Source organism: Poecilia reticulata, linkage group LG20 (genome assembly GCF_000633615.1).
Source record: "Poecilia reticulata strain Guanapo linkage group LG20, Guppy_female_1.0+MT, whole genome shotgun sequence".
Lineage (NCBI taxonomy): Eukaryota > Metazoa > Chordata > Actinopteri > Cyprinodontiformes > Poeciliidae > Poecilia > Poecilia reticulata.
The window spans coordinates 17,790,783-17,815,662 of NC_024350.1; the positions used below are offsets into that span (position 1 = coordinate 17,790,783).

The 24,880-nt window shown below is 37.6% G+C and overlaps 1 long non-coding RNA gene across 2 annotated transcripts in view; it reads left to right on the forward strand.

The window, feature by feature from the left end:
- Window positions 1-18,297, forward strand: part of LOC103456697 (uncharacterized) — a 22,911-nt gene extending 4,614 nt beyond the window's left edge. Inside the window, exons 1-3 of one of the 2 annotated variants that reach the window (XR_532298.1) lie at window positions 1,416-1,476; window positions 2,664-2,789; window positions 17,715-18,297. This is a non-coding gene — a long non-coding RNA (uncharacterized LOC103456697). Of the gene's footprint in view, window positions 1-1,415; window positions 1,477-2,663; window positions 2,790-17,714 lie in introns of those variants that run through there. The other variant, XR_532297.1, reaches the window with a different exon arrangement.
- Window positions 18,298-24,880: the final 6,583 nt, after the last annotated feature.

The window sequence follows — 24,880 nt, forward strand, 5'->3', positions numbered from 1 at the left end:
TTGGGTTGCTAGGTAACGGGCTGGGCTTGGTTTGGGTTGCTAGGTAACGGGCTGGGCTTGGTTTGGGTTGCTAGGTGTCTTTGTGACGTTACATTTTTAAAACGGCTCATTTTCTAGACCAATAAATATTAACTTATTGCCAAAAAAATGGCTGGGTGTTTTTTTTTCAATGCTTGCGGTATTTTTAGAAGCAGTACAAACAGAATAGAAGAACAAAAATGAGCAAAGTGTGAATTTTGCATTAGAGGTCCCTTTAAATATTAAACATTTTTCATATTGATGTAATTTGTCATTATTCCGAATGAAATGGTTTTGATTAGTTTGATAAAATAACACTAAAGCACATAGTTGAAGATTCTATTTATGTGTTTATCTACATTAGCGGTGTCCAAATTGGTAAACTGGGTCACAAAATTCATGAAATTAAAAGTGCTAATATTAATATAGTCTGATTTTCTTGTTTTTCTTTTATCTCCTCAACAATAAACACAATGTTCTATGAACTATGTATATTATAAAAATACAATTGCAGTATTCAACCATTTGAAAAGTCAGCTAATCATACAGTCCCAAAATCCAGGCTCTTGAAAACACAAAACACAACACATAAAACATGACTGGAGTTAATTTTTTTGTTTTTTTCATTACAATAACCCAGTATAATTTGATTTAAAGAATTATTCTAAGTCATTTTTTGGTGTTTCACCATAAAAGTTGTGGTTTTCAAACTCAAACCACAACCATCTTCTGTATCTCTGCAGTGGAAATCTCAGCTGAAATTGTCTTGTCTTCTCCGAGCCCTTGGAAACTGCACCCAGCATGCTTCAGAGACTTTATTTTTCATTTATATGAGCTATCTAACCTTGTGACAATCACATTGCCACCCAAGTGTATAATAGTTGTTTTGACATCATTTCACAAAATGGAAGTTAATATACCCCAACATGTTGCTGTGCAGGCGATACAAGGTCATTCTTGTCAACGTACAGAGCTGAAATATATCTGCAGGACTGAAGCTTGATAGAAGAAAATAGTCAAAATGACTTTGCTTGTGCAGAACTGCTCTATATGGTATAGATGTTGTCACAAAGAAGAATGTTCTATGGTTTTCTAGGTCATATATCATCTTAAACTGGACTAAATCAACATGTAATATGTTCTTTTTATGTGTACTGTGTCTTTCATATGGATATATTTCAAGGGTTTATCACTGTGACTTTGTGGCTAACGGCTAATGAAAACCCAAACTCAGTTTCTCAGGTGATGTAAATATTACAAAACACCAATAAAACATTTTATTTTATAAAGAGCCATTGTTGTTTGTTGAGTGTCACACGTATTTTTGGTGTGGTTAATATTGTTTATTCAGTTAAATTTTGAAAATCGGGAAACCGGAAGTCACAGAGTTTGTACTTCCGGTTTAGCATTACTGTTCTAAGGACCGTTTGCAGCTGTTTATTCGGCGGAGCACAACATGTAAGTTCGTAAAAAAAGTATTATTTCACACGCAGGAGCATATATTTACAGTGTATAAATACTTAAAACACAACTATACTTTCAGTTGATCGAAATGTTGCATCTGAGCTGTTAGCATGTTTAGCATTTAAGCTAGCGGACACGTGCATTAGCTTCTCACGTCATTTCAGCTAACGGATGTGCTGCTTCTTTTTTTACTCTGATCAGTGGTGTTTTGAGTAAAGCTGGCAATCTGGTTTTATTGGCTAGATGTTATACTCAAACCAAATTTTAATTTTGTCTGTAGCACCGTACGCTTATTTGTGTAACAAACCTCTAATATTTGAGACAAACGTTTTGAATTTAATGAGAGAAATTAACAGTTAATATTTAAAAATTACAGAATTAGATGGATCAAAATATAAAACTGCAGGTGTCTGTGTCTGATGACTTTTTGGTTAAAATATCTTTTGTTTTTCATTCAGTGGGTAGAAAATCCTGAAATTTTTCTCAAGTAAAAGTAAATTTCAAAATATGCTGTATTTAAGCTGTGGCTTAAATATAGCATATATATATATTATGCTATATTTAATAGTTTATAATGTAAATGATTATATAAATAGTACTTAAAATAATTGTACATAGTTAAACATAATGAAAAATGGAAACAAGTTGTCTCTTGTTGATGTTCTGAAAGTTAATTAATAATACATCGACAAGTATGAAAGGGGCAGGATATTATAAGATGTATCTTCTACCTGCTCCTTTTGGAACAGAAAATATAAAATTGCATGTCACATGGGCAAAATAATTAGTTTTACATTTTATTTCTTAAGTTTGTCTCATTCTATTTTGTTTTCTTGTTCTTTTTTGACTGTTAATAAATGAAATGAAATGAAAAAGTACAGTGTAGTGAAAACGTTCCTAAAAGTAAATTTTTTCCAAAACGTTACAGAGGTAGATGTAATAGAGTAAATGTAACTGGTTCCCTCTGTCCGGCTCTGCCTGCGGGTTTCATTGAAGCATAAAGGTGGGTTATAAATTTAGCCTCCATCTTGGCCTTCCTCCCCCTTTGTTCTGACGTCCAAGGCCGGATCCCTGCTGATGCAGAGAGGGGTCGGCTCCGGCAGCAGGAACAAAGTGGACTTGACAAGTGTGAAAGATTTAGTGCTCGGCATTTAGAGTGATCATCTTTTCCCCTTTGTCAGCAGGTAGAGAAAACTCTCCACCCTTACTTCGTCCTTGGTTTTGAGTTTGATGGCGCAGGGGGAAATCCTGTCTCCCCTCCGCTGAGGTCGCCTGGGCGCATCGTTCCTGTAATGACTGTTATTCCTGTGAGTGGGATGATTATTATTACCGCAAAGCCTCACTTCTTATTTCCTGTATTTATGAGGCGCGTTTTTAGACTAATATTAACTGTGAATGTCTCCTTGAATTAAATTACCATTTTCTTCTTGTTTTACTTCAACTCTGTAACTTCATTTCACCAGAGAGTCAGAGAAGTTTCAAGGTGGGTATTTTTAAAGAGAGAAATTTAATATAGCAGCTTTATTTTTGCAAGGAATTTGATTAAACTTAAAAATCCTCCTGTGCTGCCTTGTAATGAGGTCATTAGTGGAAGCGTGATGCTTCATAATCGCAACCTGAGATCCATATCGCCGTCTTATCACTGCTCCAGATATTCTGCTTCTGTTTTTTTTTTCTGGTGGTATTTCATCTGGATGGAGCGGACAAACAATAACGAGTCACGAGTCGACCTGGCAAACTGTTTAATGTCGGGAAATAAAAGCAGAAAATGGGTTTAATCATAACTCACCAAACACTGTGAGGCTGTGAAAAAGCCTTAAATCTACTGGGGAGGATTTCCCACCGAGTTCAGGAGTTACTGGCCGTTTTTCCAGGAAAACGTTTCTGTCTTCACTTGACTTAGACTCGATCCTCAAAGACCTGAGACTTGACTTGAGGTACAAATCAAAGTAAAATTTTAAAACTTAATTCTCAAGTGTTTGAGGCGTAAGTCCAAGTCAAGTGTCAGGGTTTTGATAGCTGAGTCCATGTCAAGTCTCAAATATTCGAGCGACGAGTCCAAGGACTTGGGACCTGGCTTGGACTCGCCTCTCAAAGACTTGAGACTTAAGTTGGAGAAATTGACTTGGACTGCTCCCTTGAGTCTCGAGTGTCTTAGTTGTGGGTCCAAGTCAAGTCTTAAGTATTTGAGAGGCAAGTCTAAGACAAGTTTCAAGTCTCTATGAGGATCGAGTCCAAGTCAAGTGAAGACGGAAACGTTCTTCTGGACGAACGGCCAGTAACTCCTGAACTTGACGGAAATCCTCCCCAGTAAAGTCCCAAGTCTTGCCTGGACTTGGACTTTCCCCCCAAGAGTTCAGACTTTACTAGCCTTGGACAGACAATGCTTGACTTTGCAAGTCTTGTCTAAGTATCGACGTCAAAATCATTTGACTTGGACTTGCCTCTCAGACACTTGAGACTTGACTTGAGACTCGAAGGACGAGTCAAAGTCAGTTTTTCCAACTTAATGCTGAAGTCTTTGAGAGGTGAGACCAAGACAGGTCCCAAAAGAAGAGGGACAAGTCCAAGTCAACTCTTCGACTCGACTCTGAAAGGTTTAAGACTTGTCTTAAACTCGTCCCTCAAAGACTTGAGACTTGATTTGCCTTGAAAAGACGAGACTTGACTTTCAAAGTCTTGTCCAAGTGTCAATGTCACTTAACTTGGACTTATCCCTCCAAGATTTGACTTGGACTTACCCTCAGAGACTTGAGTTGAGCTCTCCACTCAGACACTTGAGTCTTGATTTGAGATATGAGGGACAAGTCAGTCAGTTTTTCCAACTTAAGTCTCAAGTCTTGAGAGGTGAGTCCAAGTCAAGTCCCAAGGAATAGTTTGCCAAGTTTTGACTCTCTGTTGATCTGAGTAATAAGTATTATGATCTAATTTAATATTTTGTCTTGTCAACAAATGATTGTGTTGCTGTTTTTTAGTGCGTTGTCTTTAAAATTGGCCAGATTCTTTGTATGTTTTACTTTTCTAGGCTATAATTTTAAAACCACTGGAGTGAATAAAGAATAAAAAGCGTTCAACACGCTGCATATTTCCATACATCCACACACTGAATCCCCCTCAGGGATCAATAAAGGGCTCCAGTTAAATGGCAACAAAAGCTGCATTTCATTTGATATTTGCACTTGATGAGCCATATCACTGAAAAAGAGAGGAAAAATGAAGCTTTGTCTGCAGATATTTCACATCTCACCAGCAAATGATGGAAATACAGTCCATCAAATTGAATTTTACAACACAAGCAAAGTTGGTAGTGAAAACTACGGAGCGTGTAATTTCTCCTTTACATTTTGTTGTCTTCCACAAAGCGCCTTCGTGGGTTTCTTTTCATGAAGGAACCCGCAGCGGAGGTCTTCCCGTTTTCCTCTGCGGACCTGCTGGCGCGGAGATTACCGGGCCGAGAGAAGCCAGAGAGCGGTGCTGAATAATGCAGCTCCTCCTGGGAAGCTGCTTTGTGGCCGACCAGGCCCACTGTAGATGACTGGTTAAACAGGTCGGCATTATATAGGTAACTGCAAGAGGGAGATAAAGGAATTCAATATTATCTGAGAATATAGCAGCGGAGAGAAAAGGGGGCAAAGGTTAATATTTACAATAGTCCGAAGAATAAAAGCGGTCCATCCTCGAGAGCTTCTAATAATTATGTACGTAAGTGCTGATATCTGTAATCATATTTGCGTGAAGAAGAGACGAAGACGAGGGAGTTCTAGTAATAACCCTTCAAGAGTGAATTAGACACCAGCTTCGTTTGTGTTCAAAGAAACCACTTCGAGTGTCTTTTTTAAGTGAATGAAATGTGAAAGACGCTGCAAAAACACAAGATTTTACCAAATATTTTTGTCTAGTTTCTACTAGAAATACCTTAGTACACTTAAAATAAGACAAAATTAGCTTACAAGTAATAATTCCTCAACACTGATTAAAAAATACGAGCTTCCACTGGCAGATTATTTCACTTACAAGACATTTTCCTATGCTAGCTTTATTGCAACCTAACTAGCTAAAAATGCTAGTTCTGCAGGCAGATTTTTCCATGTAGACAATTTCCCATGCCAGCTTTGTTGCTAGCTCAGTAGCTAAGATTTACTAGATCCACTTTCAGATTTTACACTTGTTACAAAACACTTTTTCCATTCTAGCATTGTTGTGACCTAAATAGCTACAAAATGCTAGTTCCATAGGCAGATTAACCATGTATTGCAAGATATTTTTCCATGCTAGCTTTGTTGCTAAGTAACTAGCTAAAAATACTAGCTCCACTGGCAGATTATTTCACTTATAGCATAGGGAAAATGTCTAATAATAAGTGAACTAATCTGCCAGTGTAGTTAATTAGCTAGCTACAAAGCTAACTAACTAGATTGCAACAAAGCTTGATAACTAACTTGCAACAGAGCTAGCTAACAAATTAGCAACAAAGCTAACAAGTTGTCTGTAAACTTGTTAGCTTTACAGACAATTCTTGTAATTTAGCCCACAATAATATATGAGATTAAATAATCCTGCCTTTAAAGAATTTATAGTATTTTTTTAGCTAGCTAGCTAGCTAGCTAGCTAGCAATAAAGCTAGCATGGGAAAATGTCTTGTAATAAGTGAAATAATCTGCCAGTGGAATTAAGCTCCAATATTGTGTTGAAAATTTACCTGAAAGTTTTGTCTTATTTCAAGTGTACGAAGATATTTTAAACAAAATTACTTGGTTAGATTTTGTGTTTTTGCAGTGCACTCTAAGTATATGGGAATATCTTTTCCTCCAGATTTGATTCAACACTGCTTAGAACAATAGAAAAAAGCAGAATCTTTTCACTTCAAACCGCATTTCAAATACAGCTTTAAAACTGCGGGGAAATAGTCATTATAAATAAGGGGAAACGCCATAAACCAACCTCAAAGGGAATTTTTATGAGTCTGGGATCTCTAATAAGAAACCAGTTTGGGATCCTGAAATAAGGCTGCTCTTTGTGAACTGGTGAAAACAGTTCGGAAAGCTCGCTTTGAATTCCTGTTTCTGAAAAGGCGCCTCGCGGTTCAAGCCCACGAAATGAAAGCAATCAGATAAAAGTCTGACTGTTGATAACGGCTGGAACGCCACCAAGGCAGGAAGCGGCCCCGTCTCATTTGGGCTCCGTCGGAACCGAGCGGACAGCGGGACGTGTTTACCGTTAAACGAATGAATGATGGAGAGAGTAGGGTGTCACATTTCAGGGGAAATGACGGGTTTAAAATGTAGTGATGTAATGCAGCGTGAAAACGCCGATTCAGCAGAAGAAAACAGGTGGGAGGTGGAGGGTAAACGGCTCCATATGGCTTTTTTTTTGGTGACCTGCATGAATGTTTTCCAATTTGATCCATCAATAAGGCAAGCCATTATGACATTTAATCCGAAAATTAAGATAAACATAATTCATGTGATTCTTTACAATTTATTTAAGTAGGATGACTTTGGTACTTATGAAAATTAATTTTAAGTATATTAACAGTTCTAATTAATAATTGCCCTGGAAGAAAATAAGTTTAAAAACCTTTTAAAAATGTAGGCAGCATTTATTAGCCTAGATGCTAATAGATGCTGCATCAATCATCTAGGTCAGTGTGCTGTTTGGATCCTTTTAACTTTGGTTGAAAATGTTAAAGAATAAACAAATTTTTAAAAATCTAAACAATAAATTGAATTGTCCTTATTTTTAATGGAATAATTGCAAGACATTTTCGCAACAAAATGACACTTAACAGTACGAGATGCTTTTTTAGATCTTGTCTTTATGTTGGAAACTTTATAAATAAAATAATGTTTTGCTTTTTTTTTTATAGCAAAAATGTTCGTTTTTCAAAAATTATTGTCTTGCAGCAGGAAGTGGACTACAACGCAGGGCATTCTGGGTAAATACTACCAAAACAAACGTGTTAGCTTAGCGCTAGCAGCAGAAATGACTTGTAGTCTTTGCCAAATGCGTAAATTAAATCATACAACTGCAAAAAACTGACGTTACTCAATTTTTGTGACAGAGGAAGTTGCGTTTATCATTTTCTTCAGAGGTTTTTGTGTCGTTTCCTTCAGTTGTTTCTTGGTGCAGCGCCCCCACAGGCGAGGAGGGGAACAGATTGCAGTTAAAAATGTAACAAATCTTTCTATTTTGGTTTCAAATCAGACCAAATCTACCGGACTATCAGGGCATAAAGAATCCTAAAAAGCAACAAAAAGAAGCCTTGTACATTCAGTTTGGGTTTTTTGCTCCCTATAAGCCTTATTAGTCAGAAAATGAACAGAAATAAATCGATTACTCAGCTGTTTTGTGTTTAAATTAAAGAAACATTTTGTTAATATTCTAACACATCCAGCTGTATCGTCTACAGAAGATGAGATGAAATAAAAATCCACACTGTCCCTTTAAGAGAGAGCAAACAGAGGAGGACTTGTGGCCTGTTTAAAGGTGATGTAAACAGGCTTTGATGGATGAAGGACTCCCGTCCATCCATCATCCGTCCGTCCTGAAGAGCCTTAATCTTCCACAAACACAATCCTGCCACTGTGCCCCTCATCTCGTCTGCCTTGTCTCTCAAGTCCTTAATAATATCCCTTCGTTTGGGGACCTTGTTGCTGCCGTGTCCCTGACATGCACACTGCTGGAAAAGAAATGACACTCTCCACAGGTTCAAAGCCACATGAAACGCACCGGCGGAAGAAGCTTCTTGGTCCAAATGTGTCGAGAAATGAAGATGGACGGCTACCGGTTTTCTGTTTTAAAGTTGTAAAAGAAACCAGAAGCTTTTCTGATTTGATTCAGTTGCTTTTTCTTGTTCAGAAGCCTAACTTTCCCGCACCGTATTTCCTCTAAGACGCTGCGACATTAGTTTGACTTTCAAGTCGTTTAAAGGCATTACTGTAGTTGGGTTTTGTTGGCTGCCTGTCAGTTTCTCGGTGCCCCTCCTGTTAGCGCTGCTGCTGCCAAGCTACTGTCTCCGCCAAATAATGTCAGACTTCTGGGCCTGGCACAAGATCTTATAAATGCTTGCCCGGCTGGCCAGCAGACATCGCTGAGTTTCGGTTGCCAGGGTTATTACAGTGATTGAGGTATCGTGATGAGTTTACAATATGGGTGACGATGATAACATTTCAGCAGCAGCTACTCCATTTTTTTGTTCTTCTAACCTTTTAAGGACGTGCTGGAGTGTTTTCACATCACTAATTCAAAACTTTGGCTGTTGCACATTTGCTTTTCCCTTTAACCTTTTATAATTTGCAACTAACGATTATTTTAGTTATGGATTGGATTTAAAAAATCGTCACGTTCTGCAGATTTCATTTTGTATACAATATTAGAAATACATTAAAAACAAATAAACAAATTACTGCAGTGATGCTGCTGGTTTGATTCGAGACCAAATTCGCAACATGTTACATTTTCAGCTGCTGTGGTTTTCTTTCATGGTGCACCTGTTCCCCTCCTTGCCTGTGGGGGCGCTGCACCCAGAACCACTAAAGGAAACGACACAAAAACCTTTGAAGAAGACGCTAACTTCCTGTTTCACAAAAATGGAGTGGCGTCACATTTTAGCAGTTACAGGATTTCTCTTTTGCCTTTGGTACAAGACCAAGAGCAATTTCTCCTGCTAGCATAGCATGTTTGTAATGCTAACCTAAGGTTGCCTTCACACCAGTCCTGTTTAGTTCACTTTAATCAAACTCGAGTTTATTTGTCCAGAAAGTCTGGTTTGTTTGGGGAGTTGTGAATTCGTAATCTAAGTGTTCAAATGCGTGAACGCCAAATGGACCGGAGTCCGCTCCAAGAGCAGGAACTGGACTACAGCGCACTGCATTCTGGGTAAATACAATCAAAACAAACCCGCAATGCTAGCACTAGCAGAAGACCAACGACAAAAGAGAAATCTTACAACTGCTAAAATCTGACGCTACTCCATTTCTGTTTACATTTCATGAAACAGGAAGTTGTGCTCAGTGTCTTTTTTAGAGGGTTTGTGTCATTTCCTTCAGTGGTTATTGATGCAGCGCCCCCACAGGCGAGGAGAGGAACAATCTTTTCAAAAGGGTTTGGATTGTTTGACACAGTGCACTGAGAAAGATAACCACCACCACCACAGCGGCTGGAATTGTTTAAAATGTTGTAATTTTGGTCCCAAATCGAACCTAGTCTACCAAACTATCCGGTGGGAAAACACCCTAAAAGTAGCTTTTAGCAACTCAACTTTAGAAAATTATCTTAGAATTTTCTAGATTTTTACGATTTTTCTTAGAATTTGACCTTTACCTTGACAGAAATGGTTTCCAAAATTCACAATGTACCAAAAATATTTGTAAGCTTGACTAAATATTGAGACAACATTGAGGATACTGCAGGTTGTACACTGCAAAAACACAAAATCTTACCAAGTAATTTTGGTCTAGTTTCAAGAGAAAATATCTTAATACACTTGGAATAAGACAAAGCAAATAAAATGGGAAACATGTCTTTATTATAAGTTAAATAATCTGCCAATGGAACTAAAATGTTCTCATCAATATTAAGGAATTATTCTCTTAAAACAACCGGCTATATCTTGCTACAAAGTTACTTTTAAGTTAGTTTGTCTTATTTCAAGTGTATTAAGATTTCTAGACTAGAAACTAGGCCAAAATTACTTGGTGAGATTTTGTGTTTTTGCAGTGTAGTGCCAATCCCAGCTGCATTAACCAGTAAAGTTCAGTTCAATCCAGAGACATTATTTTAAGAAAATGTTTTCACACGTTTTCACCTTCCTGGTGTTTTATTGGAGATCTTTGGGAGTTTATTGTGAGAGATGTCTTGTTTCTCAAGATCAATGAGAAACTATTTAGAAATCACAGGAGAAAGAAAAAAGATATTTAATCTTTAGAAATCAGGAACGTCGTCACTGGCAGCTGATTCAAACTGAAACTTTAAGGAAACATCCAGTTAGATTGATGCACTAAGGGATTTCACAGAAGATCAGGTTTTCTTTTTGTATTGGACGTTCATTTGCAAACTAAGCTAGTTTGAAATTAGCATCTCCTACTGTCTTTTTTCAACTGCGTAAAAAAAAAATCCCTGCTGTTTGATAAAAGGTCAACTTTTCATTGAACTCCTTCTTGTTTAGAGTTTATTTGCTATTTTTACTCGTCCCCAAGTCATTTTCCACCCCCGTTAACCCGACCCAAGAACAAAAGCAAGGGCACACTTTCCTTTTCTCCTGAAACTCTCACCGGCGAAGCGAAGGAAATGCGTGTTATTTTCTGGTCCTTGGATGTCTTGAATCATAAACAAAGCAGAAACTGTTGAATGGAGAAAAGAAAAAAGGAAGAAGGAGAAGAAGCGATCAGCTGTGGAAGTTCAAGCCGAAAAGAAACGTCTGGAATAAAAACACACATCGAACAGTTAGAGGCAAAGCGATGGAAGGATGATTGTGCTTTATCTGCTGCAGATGAATGCAGAGGCTATTTATTGGCTCGTAACGCCGCATGTGGAGACGATCGGAGGGATGCACACGTTTACCGATGGAGAACGGCGTTTTAGCTGTTGTTATTGAACGCTCTCTGGAAGCATTAAAGCTGTGAAACACCGTAAACTCAGGCTATTCTTGTTCCCTTCCTGAAGTAGCATAGAGCCGTCTTCTGCAGACAACAAAGCAGCCCTGATTACCAGCAACTGCAAATATCCAGCCTCTTCAATAGGAGTCAGCGTGGAGGTATACCGCAGCTTCAGAAAGTTAGGAAACAACAAAAATGTTACATTTTGATTATTTTCTTTCCTATTTTTAAATGTGGGATGCCAAAGACGGTGCAGTGGGGTTGGTAGCTTCTTTTGCGTGATTAATTTCTGCGCTTCTTGTAGATTATAGACACTCAGCTGTGTTTTAGTTTAATCTACCAATGGAAAATCTGTTAAAGTCTGAGCTTATTTGTGCAGCACATTTCAGTAACAAGGCAGTTCAAAGTGCTTTACATCGTAAAAACATGCAGTGAACAATTATGAAGCAAGCAATGAGCCCTCCTGTTTGTCAAATGCAGTTATCAATCAGTTACACATAAAAAATGTTGATCAATGTTCCAGTTACAACTAATAAAATTCAACTTATTTTTTAGCTTTGATTCAAAGGAAGTCAATGTTTCGTCTGTTTTGCAGTTTTCTGGAAGTTTGTTCCAGATTTGTGCTGCATAGAAGCTGAATGCAGCAGATCTTTAATGCATTGTGGTTCAGTGATTTATTCTCTCGGTGTAGGGACTTTAGAACGATGTGCTATAGCTTCCTGGTTTTAGTCAGAACGCCAGCAGCAGCACTCTGGATCTGATCAATTATTTTTAGGCAGACCTGTGAAGACACTGTTGCAGAAATCAGTGCGACTAAAAGATAAACACATTGATGAGTTTCTCTAGATCTTGTTGAATCCTGGAGATGTTCTTCAGGTGATAGAAGGCCGACTTTGTGACTGTCTTTATGTGACTCTGAAGGTTCAGGTCAGAGTCCATCACTACAGTCAGATTTTGAACCTTACCGCTGGTTTCTAGTTGCATTAACTGAAGCTGTTCCTCTTTAGGTTGAGAGATAGTAACTTCAGTTTTGTTTCTATTCTACTGGAGAAAGTTGTGGGATTCTCCACTGATTGAAGTCTCAAAGCTTTCTATGACAAATGTGAGCAAACCTTTGTCGATATTGCACGAATGTAAAAAAAATACAAATTCACAAATGCAGTATTTCTATTAAAGTCACACACGGTAAGTCATTAAAGAACATATGTTGCCATTATTATTATTATAATAGATACTACTTCCTGTCGTCTTCTTCTTCGGCGTTTCCACCAGTAGCAACATCCGGTTGTTGTTGATGTGAAAAAAGTGTTTCCATTGCAGTTTTTGAAAAATACACAAGCAAACATGTTTTAAAATTCACCAGACACACACCTGCAGTTTTTATTACATTTTCATTAGATTTTTATTAAAAGAACCTGAGTTTACTTTTTACCAAATATTTTTTTTACTCTTAGTTGAATAATTTCTTAGATGGCTCCTTTTTACTACGTTTACTTGAACAAAATATTTGGGTTCCCCACCCACAGAAAAATTCCCACTCTTACAGACCAGTTCAATGAATTAGGATATTATCGAACAGCTAATTTGTTTTAGAAACTTTATCAGAAGTTAATTATGCACTTTGTGTGTTTTCCTTACAAATGTGTACAAAACTTTGTCAATATTCCGCTAATGTCGAAAAATACAATTTTGTAATTTCTGTTTCCATTAACTAAGAAATGCAGTTAAAATCACACATAAGTCATTAAAAAACATGCTATGCTATCCTCCTAATACCACTTCCTGTCGTCGTCTTCTGCGTTTCCACCAGTAGTAACATCCAGTTGTTGATCATGTGAAAAAAGGTGTTTCCATTGCAGTTTTAAATATGGTTGTGAAACCTTTTCTTCTTTGCACGAAAACCTTTTATCAAGTTAGTTTGAAATTATTACAAATTATTTTTGTAACTCCAATCGTACGGTCAATGGGAACCGAGCTATTATCTAGATGAGTTGGTTGCTTTTTGAGATTTTTTAGCCCACTTCGTGTTGTCAAACAGGAACAGCTTGAGGTTTTTCCTGATCCTACAGGTCTGTAAATTTGACCAAGAGATACTAAGGCTGTAAAAATGCAGACGGGTTTATTTTCCCATTGGACCAGGTTGGTTTGGATGCAAATTTCATTAGAAAACAACTTTTTGAAATCATAAAATAAATGTAATCTTCAATTTCTGTCTTCAATTTGAGCAGAATTATAGATAATTGTCCATCATCAGCCAGAAAACGTGAACCAGAAGCTCCAGGTCCTGATTATGGCTTGAAAAACTCCGACCATGAAGCAGCATTTCAGCCTCGCGCTGTACTTTTATTCACCGCAGGGATTTTTAGAACAAAATACGCTCTGGAAGAGGAAATTGCCTGAAGAGTTGCACATTGTGGGAGCTTTATTTGGCGAAAGAAAGACAGATGTATTTAGCAAGCAGGAGATGTGGAGTACTTTGGAGATATTTATTGCCTGTAAAGAGGCGTTTGCGGCGCAGCGCCGAGATCCTGTGAATATGCTCAGAGACAGCGATTCACTACGACTGATATTATGAAACGTCTTGTTTCTTTATTATTCTGCTGCTCGGCTTGAATTCAGCGCCGGAGAGATAAAAAGAAAGCCTGTACAACCTGTCATGCTGTTGTTGAAATATTAACTCGGAGACAAAATGAAATATGATAAGTGCTAAAGGAAAAAAAATCAATATGACATTTTTTTTTTTTTTTTTGCTCTTCAGCTCGTCTGAGAAACCTTGAAAGGTTGAACTTTAATCTGATTTGCTGGAGGCAAAAGAAAACTTAGAGCAGGAGGAATGCATGGAGGTGTTGGGTTGACATTCATGAGGTCCAGAAAATCCATCAGATACATCAACCCACTTACAAACAGAGGCGTGGAAAAGTTTTCACCCCCTCAAACATCTTTCTGTTTTCACATTTTCTCACATAAATCAAATTGTCATTGCTTACCCTCATTTATTAAGAGTAAAAAACGCTCCGTTTCAAATCTACGCCTGGATATTTTTGCTTATTTTAATTGTACAAAGTTCTCTAAATGCCCTGTGAGTAAATAACTTTGCCAATTTCTCCAGAACAACTGGAACTTTCAATATCTAGCAGTTATGTACAATTTACCGTCTATTTAAAAGTTTCACCAGATTGAAATGAAGAAAAACCTGCTTCCTGCAACGGCGCGGGTGAAATTACCGTAATAACCCGATATTGGCTGGAAAGCGCAACATCTTGCCTTTCTTATTGTGGAAGCTAGCTGTGTAGCTAGCTTCCACAATAAGCTAGCTTATGTAGCTAGCTGTGTAGCTAGCTTCCACAATAAGCTAGCTTATGTAGCTAGCTGTGTAGCTAGCTACATAAGCTAGCTACATAAGCTAATGTAGCTATGTATAGCTACATGTATAGCTATGTAGCTACATAGCTATACATGTAGCTATACATAGCTACATATATAGCTTTATAGCTTTATGTATAAACGTCTTGTTTACATGTATAGCTATACATAGCTATGTATGTAGCTATACATAGCTATGTAGCTAGCTACATAGCTAGCTATGTAGCTAGCTTCCACAATATATGGCTATGCAAAGCATATTTATTAAATAAATCACGTATTTTCCACATCTTCACAAAATTATCTTGGTATTTTTGTGCATTTACATTAAAAATTGAAGGATCTATTCAGATATTTGGTCAAACGTGACCATTCATTCTGGCTTGAAGAGGTTGGGATTCTTCCGTGGGATAAACAAAACATGTTCATGACATTTTTTGCACATAATTATTCTTAGATAATGAGATTTTAGTCAGAAGGCCTTTTGTCACTTTAAATCCAAATAAGCTGCTGCTGGCCACACCCCCCCCAAGCTCAACGTTTATACTCGCGCATTGAAACGGCTGCAGATAGATGCGCAATCACGCAACCGTACGTCTCTGAAAAGCAGAAGTGGAGCCTCCCACACAACCAAAAATAATGCAACAAGTGGTTTCTGGATGGTAAACACTTGTCTTTTCCAGCAGCCATTGTACATCGTACACACGGATAGTTTTTCCTCATCATAAATACAGACACTAAAACTGATCTTTGTATTTACTCCAGTTATTTGAAACATTAAACATTTTCAAGAAGTAATAAATCTATTCGGGGGTAAATATTTATTTTTAACCATTCGTTGCTCTTCCTCGTGATTCTCTGATTTCTGTCCTGAAGCACACACCTTGTTTTTCATACTTTTCCGCTCTTCTCGCCGGTTTCCCGCCTGTGTAATCGGTGTTGTCATCATCGAGGCGTTTCCCTCCTGGGCGTGGCGTCCTCCCAGGGGGAAGTGATGCGTACCAGGCCTCAGACAGATACATGCGCCGCTTCATCTTCCTGTTAGCTTTGCAGCCAAATGAACTGTAGAAAAAAGCCTGAGAAAAATGCATCAGCAGCTGCAGCGCCGAAGATCCCCCCCGTCCTCCTCCTCTTTCTCCTTTAGGCTCCGAGTCAGCAACAAGTCTTGGGAATCCATGCAAAGCAAATACTATTAATAAACATGGCGCTCGCCTAGCCTCGCTGCTGAGATCTGTGGGTTTTAGAGAATTCAACAAAGTGGCAGAAAAATGGCTCCACAGATGGAGATTTAATCAGAAATGGCACCTTTTCTCTGCAGAGAAGGTGTGAAGCAAACAGTAAAAGCGCTTTATTTTATAGAAATTCATCTTGGTTGCTCATATGAAGTTTGTGTTTTCTCAACAGAACATGAATAATCTTGTCAAATCTCTAAATGAGACGCGTTTGATTGACTCAAGGGGGGAAAAAGTGGTAAGAAAACCCCAAATATTAAAAGCAAAACTGATTATTAAGTAAAAAAATATTATTTAAATATTTAAAGGGGGGAAATGACATATTAAAAGCATGAAATTACTTTTTAAATCAAAGCAAATGCTTTTTATCAAGTTGGTTAAAATGACCAACGTTTATTTTTTGTATTTTTCTCAAAAATAAAACAAATAAGAGAAAATAAATAAAGAAAATGAATGCTCCCATCCCTGCAAAAATAGAGAAAAGATAAATATATAAAGAAAAAATATTTAAATAAAATTACATAAATAAAAAAAACACAAATGAGCAATATCTAAAATGAAATTATACAAATACTATTAAAAATTAAATCAAAAAAGTAAATACATTTATTTAACTTAAAAAAATTAAGATTATATCTAAAACTTATTTACTAAAAATAATTATAAATTTAAAATGAAAAACATTTTCCACAGTGTGTGTTATTATTTCAGCGTCGCTGCTTGACGCATCCATTAACGTTAAGTTAAACGTTAAGTTTGTTTAGTGTCTTTTGTATAATTTGTGTTAAACGTTCTGGGTTTTCTGCCTCCAGCTTCCTGGTAAATGCTTTCAGAAGTTGCTTCAATATTATTTTCCTCGTCTTTCCAATCATCATTACAACTAAACATTTCACTTTTAGTTCAATCACAAAACAGGATTTGTCTCCAAAGATCTTTCTCTTTGTCTTTGACTTCGTTTTCAAACTAATTTGGCGTTTTGTGTTTCTGTTGGAGCGGCGGCTTCTTCCCCACCGAGCGACTTTTCAGCCCAGAACTCGGTTTATTTTCCCCACAGCAAAATTCAACCATTCGACTGGAAGTTTGGACTCATTTTGGAGACAAAATGATCCAAATCAACTACAAAGAGGGCAGTTTAAATCTGTTTTAATAATATCTTGTGATTTTATTCTATGCTGTACAGCAGGGGCAAACAAAATGCAATGTTTTGACATTTGAATGTATAAAACACCAGCCGACCTTTATTTAAATTACACAGATCAATAAATCATTGAGCCATCAGGATTATTAAATATTCAATAATTCAGCAAATAGAAACAATTTAACTGACCTAACAGAAGAAAAGTTAAATTTCAGACGGTGAGGAAAGAAAGTCTTGATTTAAGTGTAAATATCTGGTTTCAACTGTAACACAAACCCTGATTTAACTTATAACTGTAATTTAATCTGGCGCCAAAACAACGAGAATGAAAAACGTTCTGTGTCTTTCTGTAAATATCAGTAAATATCCGTGCGAACGGCGGTGATGGACGCGTTTCATCGAGCTGAACTCGGGCCTCTTCTCTCCCCAGCAATGTGAGTATTTAAATGGAAGGAGGGTGGAAGAGCAGACAGCGTCATTTATTTCACTTCCAGTTTCTATGGATTCATTTTTATCCATTCTTTTTTTGGTTATTTCCTTCTTGCCTGGAGGGACAACAGTGTAACTCGACTGGAGCTGCAGCTGGCGATGCCACTGCTGAACCCTGGAGTTCATAAACACCGAGCAGGAAGAATGTGGGAAAGTAATAGAATATGAAGAAGCAATAAAAACCTGCTGAAGAAACTGGATGTATATATATCTTATTTTAATGCGGCGTCTTTCAGCAAGCTGTTCCTGCTGCTGTTTTACCAGGAGGATAGAAATGAAAGATAAGGCCAGCGGAAACAAAAACACAAAAAGGGTTGAAACGAAAACACGGCCGTGATTATGTGGTGCGTTTCTCTGCAGATAAGCCTGCAGGTTTTTTATTTCTGCGTATGGATTTGTTCTGTTTTTGTCCAGCGTTTCAGATAAACCTCCAGACGCTCCAACCTGAAGGGGCGCTCCGAGTTTTCCACGGCCGCAGGCTGGAAGAGGCTTTAATGACCCACTTCAGAGGAACCCGCCGAACTGCAGACTTTTGATGAGGTTTATGCTGCTTTTAAACTCAATGCACACAAAACATCTACGAGGGCCAAACGTAAAACAGCAAATTTTCACCAAAAATCTGGTTTGTGTCCAAGAATTTTACCTAAAGTCACAATTTTGGAGATAAATGTGATGAATTTGTTTGATTGAAGACATAAATTTATGACATATGTTAGTTTATCGGCTTATTTTAAATATTACACTTAATAAAGACTGTACACCTTTTGAGCTGCGGCAAATAAAAGCTAAATTTTATGTCAACAATGGGAAAGAAGTATAAACTAATATTAAAGCTCGATATTCTCTGATATTATGTTAAAGGTTTGCTAAAAGCTAAAGTGAAGCAATGGCGTCAATTTATGTAGAAAACAATTATATAGGACTACATTTCTGCCAAAAACTTTCTAGAGGAAACAAATTTGAAAAGTCAAAAATTTGCTAGAAAAAAAACCGTAAGTTTGAGGCGAAGTTCAGAAATCGCCTAAAAAAACAACAGAAATTTACAAATTTTGTAGAAAATGAGTTTTGTTTAAAAATAAAAATTGATTTTTCAAATTAAAAAATTTTCATGTTTTTTTTTCCTCAAAATTTCAGATTTTTTCTTTTTTTTCTTTTTTTTTTTTTTTTATTATTATTCCCCTGAAAGATTTGCAGAACTTTTGAGATAAATCTCAAACATCTTTGAGGAAAAAACATGGAAATCTCTGAGATTGATCTCAAAAGTTCTGCGTTTCTTTCTTGCAAGTTTCTGACTTCAAATTCAGAAATTTACGTTTGTTTTTTATTTCTGAGATTAATCTCAAAATTTCTGAGCAAATGTTTGACTTTTCAAACTCAGAAATATTAGATTTTTTTGGTAAAAAATTAACTTCTTTTTTTAATCGGCAATGCGATAAACTCAAATCGGTATGTAGAGTTTAATCCTTTAAAAGTCTGTTATTCCCCAGTTGATCCAAATGTTAATGCATATCACTGTATATTGTCATATTTTTTGGTTTTTCGGTCTCAATCTTGTAAGAAACTTTAGATAGAGACATAACACCAGTTTTAAAGTCCCTCCTCTGGCTCCCTGTAGCTCAGAGAATAGACTTTAAAATACTGATGTTAGTTTATAAATCTCTGAACGGTTTAGCACCACAATACATTAAAGATCTGTTATTACTGTACCAACCGTCTAGACCCCTCAGATCTTCTGGTTCTGGTTCTGCTCTGCATCCCCAGAACCAGAACCAGACGAGGAGAAGCAGCATTCAGTTTCTATGCACCACAGATTTGGAACAAACTTCCAGAAAACTGTAAAACAGCTGAAACACTGAGAGCTTTTAAATCTCAACTTAAAACCCACCTGTTTAGAGTTGCTTATGGCTAAATTAGGGTTAGAGTGCGTCTTCCATGTTTTTATGTCTTTAATGTTTTTAATTTCTTCTTCTTTCTTTTCGACGTTTTAATGATGTAAAGTTTTTTGTTTTTTGTTTTTATTTTTATTTTTTTTTTTTTTTTTTAATCTCTTTCTCACTGATTATTTCTGTTTTTATTTTAATTATGTAAAGCACTTTGAAATGCCTTGCTGCTGAAATGTGCTATACAAATAAAATTTGATTGATTTATTTAAAATCAAAGAAACGGCGACATGAAAAACAATTTGGTTTTTGTACCAAGACAAAGCAGCTTTCACATTAAATCTCCCAACATTTCGACGCAGATGTCAAATTTAGGATTCAGAGTTCCCATTTGAAAAGCGGCGTCGCTCCACAGAAAACGGATGACGGGTCAAGTTTGAGCTGCGGCTCTTTCAAAGTGGAGCTCTTGGGTTATTTTTGTTTCTGCATCGTTTCAGGCAGTAACCTCTCCATTACAATAAAAACAATCTGAAAAACCTCGAGCTCTCTGAGCGACAGACACGTCTCTAAACACTCGGCCTGTCCTTGTGGACATTATTGACATTTTTCTTTTTTTTTCAAATTAGAAAGAAAACAAAACCCTCGTAACAATGAGCCTGAAATAACGATGACATCAAATGGGAGCTGGAGCAATTTAAAGGCAACTGCTCATTGCTTTATTTCATGGTAAAGTGTAGAGAGGGAGAATAAAAAGGAGATCTAGCTATAAATACACTGATAAAAATACTTGCAAACATTAAATTGTATTTAATCTTAACCCATTGTGTTTAATATGAGCCTTAAATCTTCTGGGAAGACTTGCATAGACTCTCCATGTTCACCTTATCAGTGGTGTAAATATACCTATAATCTGGTTTCCCTTGACATCTCTAACAATGGATTGGTTCTGTAACTCCCCATAGTTTTATCCAGGCTGGTTTTGATTTGGCCCTTAACCCCTTTAAATGCTCCGGACGATGGTTCATCGATGCTTTTTCAATTTAGAGAGAACAACACCAGTCAAACTGCAAGGAACCTGACTCTACAGCCCAACTTGGAGTCTTCTGTTCACCTGCCTTGTACTGGTAGGCCTGTGGTTCATGTAGCTCTACTGTTTTAGCTTCCAGAAATGCATCGGTGAATTACAATTCACCAAAGTCCGTCCCAAAATGGTTTGGTTTCCGGAGCTCTGAAAGCTCCAGAGTCATGGCTCAGCAATGCTTTTTGGGGATATCGGTTGACAAAACTTGCTTTAGATCACATGTGTCAAACTCAAGGCCCGGGGGCCAAATCTGGCCCGCCGTAGCTTTTTATGTGGCCCTCCAGACTCCAGATTACATCAATAAGTCCCTCCAGTTTTTCACAAATACACAAAATTCATACAAAATCAACAGATCCCCACATTCTTTCTGATTTTACTGACATTTTTTCTCAAAACTGGACAAAAACATTAATTTAACCTCACTTGATGTCAAGTTATATATGTGACTGATACAGCAATTAATAAAAAGTCACATTTAACATCATATATTAGCGCAAATATTGTAAAAATTCCTGACAAATATTCCTATCTTGTCACTACAAAATCTATGATTTTGAAAGCAAAAAAACACAAAAACAATCACAAAGTCCTGGTTGGACTAATCAGTGTGAATTATCAATATAATTTCACTTTAAGAAACACTTATTAGATGCTGAAACATCTATTCATTAACATTTTAACAATTTAATGGTTTTTATCAATATATTCTGGAACAACCGGCCCTTTGAGAACATTCCGATTTTCGATACGGCCCAAAATGAAAATGAGTTCGACACCCCTGCTTTAGATCATACGTTACCTTCCCAGGAGTCTCTCTGAGGTCGCGTCTGTCTCCACTTTACCGGTTTGTTGGATTTATAGTGAAGCTGTGAGACTCTTCCACCGACAAACTGTGATTTGCAGGAACCTCTTTCTTTTTTGCTCCCCCATCCAAGAGAAAACTTTTTCAGTGCGTTTAGCAAATCTACAAACCATGAAAACCATACCAGCCGCAGACCAGAAAATCTTCAATGAAAGAACCAGCAAGTGGAGGAGAAATCCCGTATCGGTGCAAAGAGTGTAGGGAATGACTCAAGGTTTACTTGTTTCACAAAGCTGCCAGCAACAATCTGTCAGAAAGCTTCACTGTGTCTTATTCGAACGTTCACCAGTCTGAGGAGGAAAACCTTATCAAGGAGATGAGAGCAACTGTGATAAATCCGCTGCATCCAGCTGCATCGAGCTGATAAGAACAAAATTATATTCTCTCTACATGCCTGTTCTAATTAAAAACAGTCTCTCAGGTTCCAGCAAGTCACCATGTGACGTGTTTTAATCTTTGTTTAAAAAAATGATGCAAGAACCGCATCAAATTCTCAGATTAGGTTTCCCAGTTCTTGAGTTGATAAATAAATAATATCATCCCTGCGCCCTCTTCTTCTGGACCACCTGCTGCTTTCAGTCTGCGCGCCGAAGCCGGCGTCATCAGTATTCATCCGGATCCTTCCACCTCATGTCGCTCCCCGCAAAGCAGCCCTCGGGGCATTAATGGTGAACCTTTACCCACATGGGACCTGTTGGTCTCTCTGACACCTGTCTCCCTCAGGTTGACCCCAGTCACGCCTCGGATCACGCTACGATGCCTCCCAGTCTGGATCTGTCGGCACGGTCCGGCGTTGATGGGCAGCTCCAGAGAGCCGACATGCAGATGGGAGAAACTAAAGGAAATAATCCGGAGGAGGAAAATGTAAAAGTATGAGAAGAAAGATGATGTTTATTTGCACCAAAGCCTGGTCACTTGCACGCTCTGCTTGGCTATTGATTGTCAGGAGTTTATTAATCTTAAAAAGTTTCCAAGAAAGACTTGGGGAAAGGCCACCGCTCATAAAAACAAAAACGAAACAATCTTGGCAGAGAAAAATCAATGCCTATTACCATACATAGGACTGAATGTGATGCTGAAAGCTTTATTTTCGCTTCCGTCTGAGAAAACATGCAAGAAATACCCAAGCATTAGTTTTACATGACCATAAAAAAGCAGATAAACCGAGAGTATTAATCTCCATATAAATCTGTTACTACAGTTTATATTTCTAATTTAAACTGTACATCTTGTTTTTGGGAGCTAATCGTTTGGTCACCATGTAATGCTAACAACGGCAAATCCACAAAATCTTAGTATTTTTGGTCTAGTTTCGAGGGTAAAAGTCTTACTAAACTTAAAATAGGACAAAATTAACTTATAAGTAAGTTATATTTTCAAGATATAGGAGCTTGTTTTAAGTGATCAGGTCATTTCTAGCTAGCTACTTTTTTCTCCTACCTCCATTGGTTCTGCAGAAACCAGAACCAATGCTAATAATGCTGCTAACATACCCGTTCTAGCTAGTAAGGGTATGTTAGCAGCCATTTACCATTAGCTGCAACGGCCTTGAGTTACAAAATGCAATGAAGCGATTCCACAAGAAAAAAAACCCGAAAACGAGATTAAATCGTTTGGCCACAACTAAATGTAAGAGCTATGATTAACTTATTTAAGGCCAGGATAATATTTTTAAAATTAATTTAAGACATTTTAAGGCTTTAAGATCTGTGTTTTACATATTTAAGACTAACTTGGCAATTTAAATATTAATTTAAGACATTTTAAGTCTTTAAGAACATTTAAGGCCAACGTAACTTTTTAAAATGAACTTAATGCATTTAAGGCCTTACAACCTGTATGTTAGCATATTTATGGCATTAAAATGGCCATAAATAAATATGGCCATTTTAAAGGCCATATTTATTTATGGCCGTATCGTACGATCCGATATTAAATAGTCCAGCCACATTTTAAGGCCTTTAAGATGCATTAATTTAAGACTTTTTAAGGATGTGCGGACATCCTACACTAAAGATTTGTGTTCAAATCGTGAGAAAACCTGCAAACGTTTGAGAAACTCTTTGATATAAACAATGAGTTTCCTGTGAATTTAATACAGCTGTTAAATCAATTAGTAAACAGATGATAATCAGAAACAGACGCCTGTTTTGCAACAAAACCACTGATGTAGACACATCCCCTACCACTTCACGCTGAATAAATATCTGTCAGAAGTCTCTTAAACATGTTTGGATGAATTATTTATCATCGAAGGCTCCTGCTTCCCATTCTTTCCACTCTTACCTGCAAAGTTGGACCTTTTTTCTTTTAGCTGACGCGGCAAACTGTTCACTTGTTCCACACAATTATCCATGAAAGTCACTCTGTGTTTTACATCCCAGCTGTTCAAAGTAAATTACCTCGCAGCAGCAAGAACCGCCTTAAAAAAGGCATCTGAGCAGAAGTACATCAGGCTGAAGGACATATTTACCCACTTACGTGGAAATATAAACAGAGAGGTGGTTTCCTTTTCGGCTAAGCTGCTTTGTCCATGTCGGTTTGCAAACCGGAGTCCTGGAAAACTTCTTGGAGAGAATGTCAAACAGCTTCCAAGCCAATTAGGGGATCTACTCCCTGCAGCAAGGCCTGGTTCTTCAACCCTGAGGACTTTAGCTAGCAGGTAGAGGCTGTTACAGCTCTACAGGGAAATGTCCAGGAGCCTGGAACCAGCGGAAAATGCTTCTGTCAATCTGTTTCCTGCTGTTCAGTCATAACGTACTTCTGCTATAAATAATTACGTCTTCTCAGTTTATATCATAGAAGTCTTACCTGCTGCCTGCACCGTTTATTGTCACTCTGTCCTTTGAGGTTACAGCTGTTTCGACTCTTCTGGGAAAGCTTTTCATGAGCTTTAGGCGCTGATGTTGAACGAGAAGCTCCCTAAAATGCTCTATGCATAGTTGCCACAAGTCTCAACTGGAAGTGGTCCACGCCATCTTGGTAGGCAAGACCGGACCCATGGCTTCGAGACCGACAAAAAGAAAATATGTAGACATTAAAGTGATACATGAACAAAATGGCTGCTGTTGGGATCAACTCGTATAAGACGGAGCAGTAAAATATGTGAGACGATGTGGACAAGCTGCCTCCGATCTCCTACTGGGACGACGTTCACTACCTGGTGATCACAAAGAGTTCGTACACAACGGAGGAGCTTCATGGTCTGAAACCTATCAGTGCACATAGTCGGTGTTTAAATGGATTTGTAAAAAACATTCTTTGTGTGAACACAAGGTTCTGGTGACTGGCAGAGTAAGTACATGTAGTAACAAACACGAAGGCTTCACGTCCGTCTCAGCTAGCAGATAAAAGCTACGTTAGCTAAGCTAAATTTAGTCTAGCGCTAGCAGGAGAAATGTTTTTTTTTACTTTTACCAAAGACGAGAGAAATCCTACAACCACTAAAATCTGATGCTACTCCATTTTGTTCGTGAAGAAGGAAGTTACTGTCATCAAAACAATAAACTCTGGTCCACCTTCAAACCTCGGCCTCAGTTTGGTTAAACTGAACTCTGGTGCGGTTCGAATGCATATGTGAACGCCAAGCAAATCTGAGACAGCTCCAATAGAAGGAGGTGGACTACAGCAGGGAATTCTGGGTAAATAAAATCAAAACAAACGCTCAAGTCTAGCGCTACTGGGAGAAAAAGACAAAAGAGAAATCCAACAAACACTAAAATCTGACGTCGACATTTTTGTTTATATTTTGTGAAGG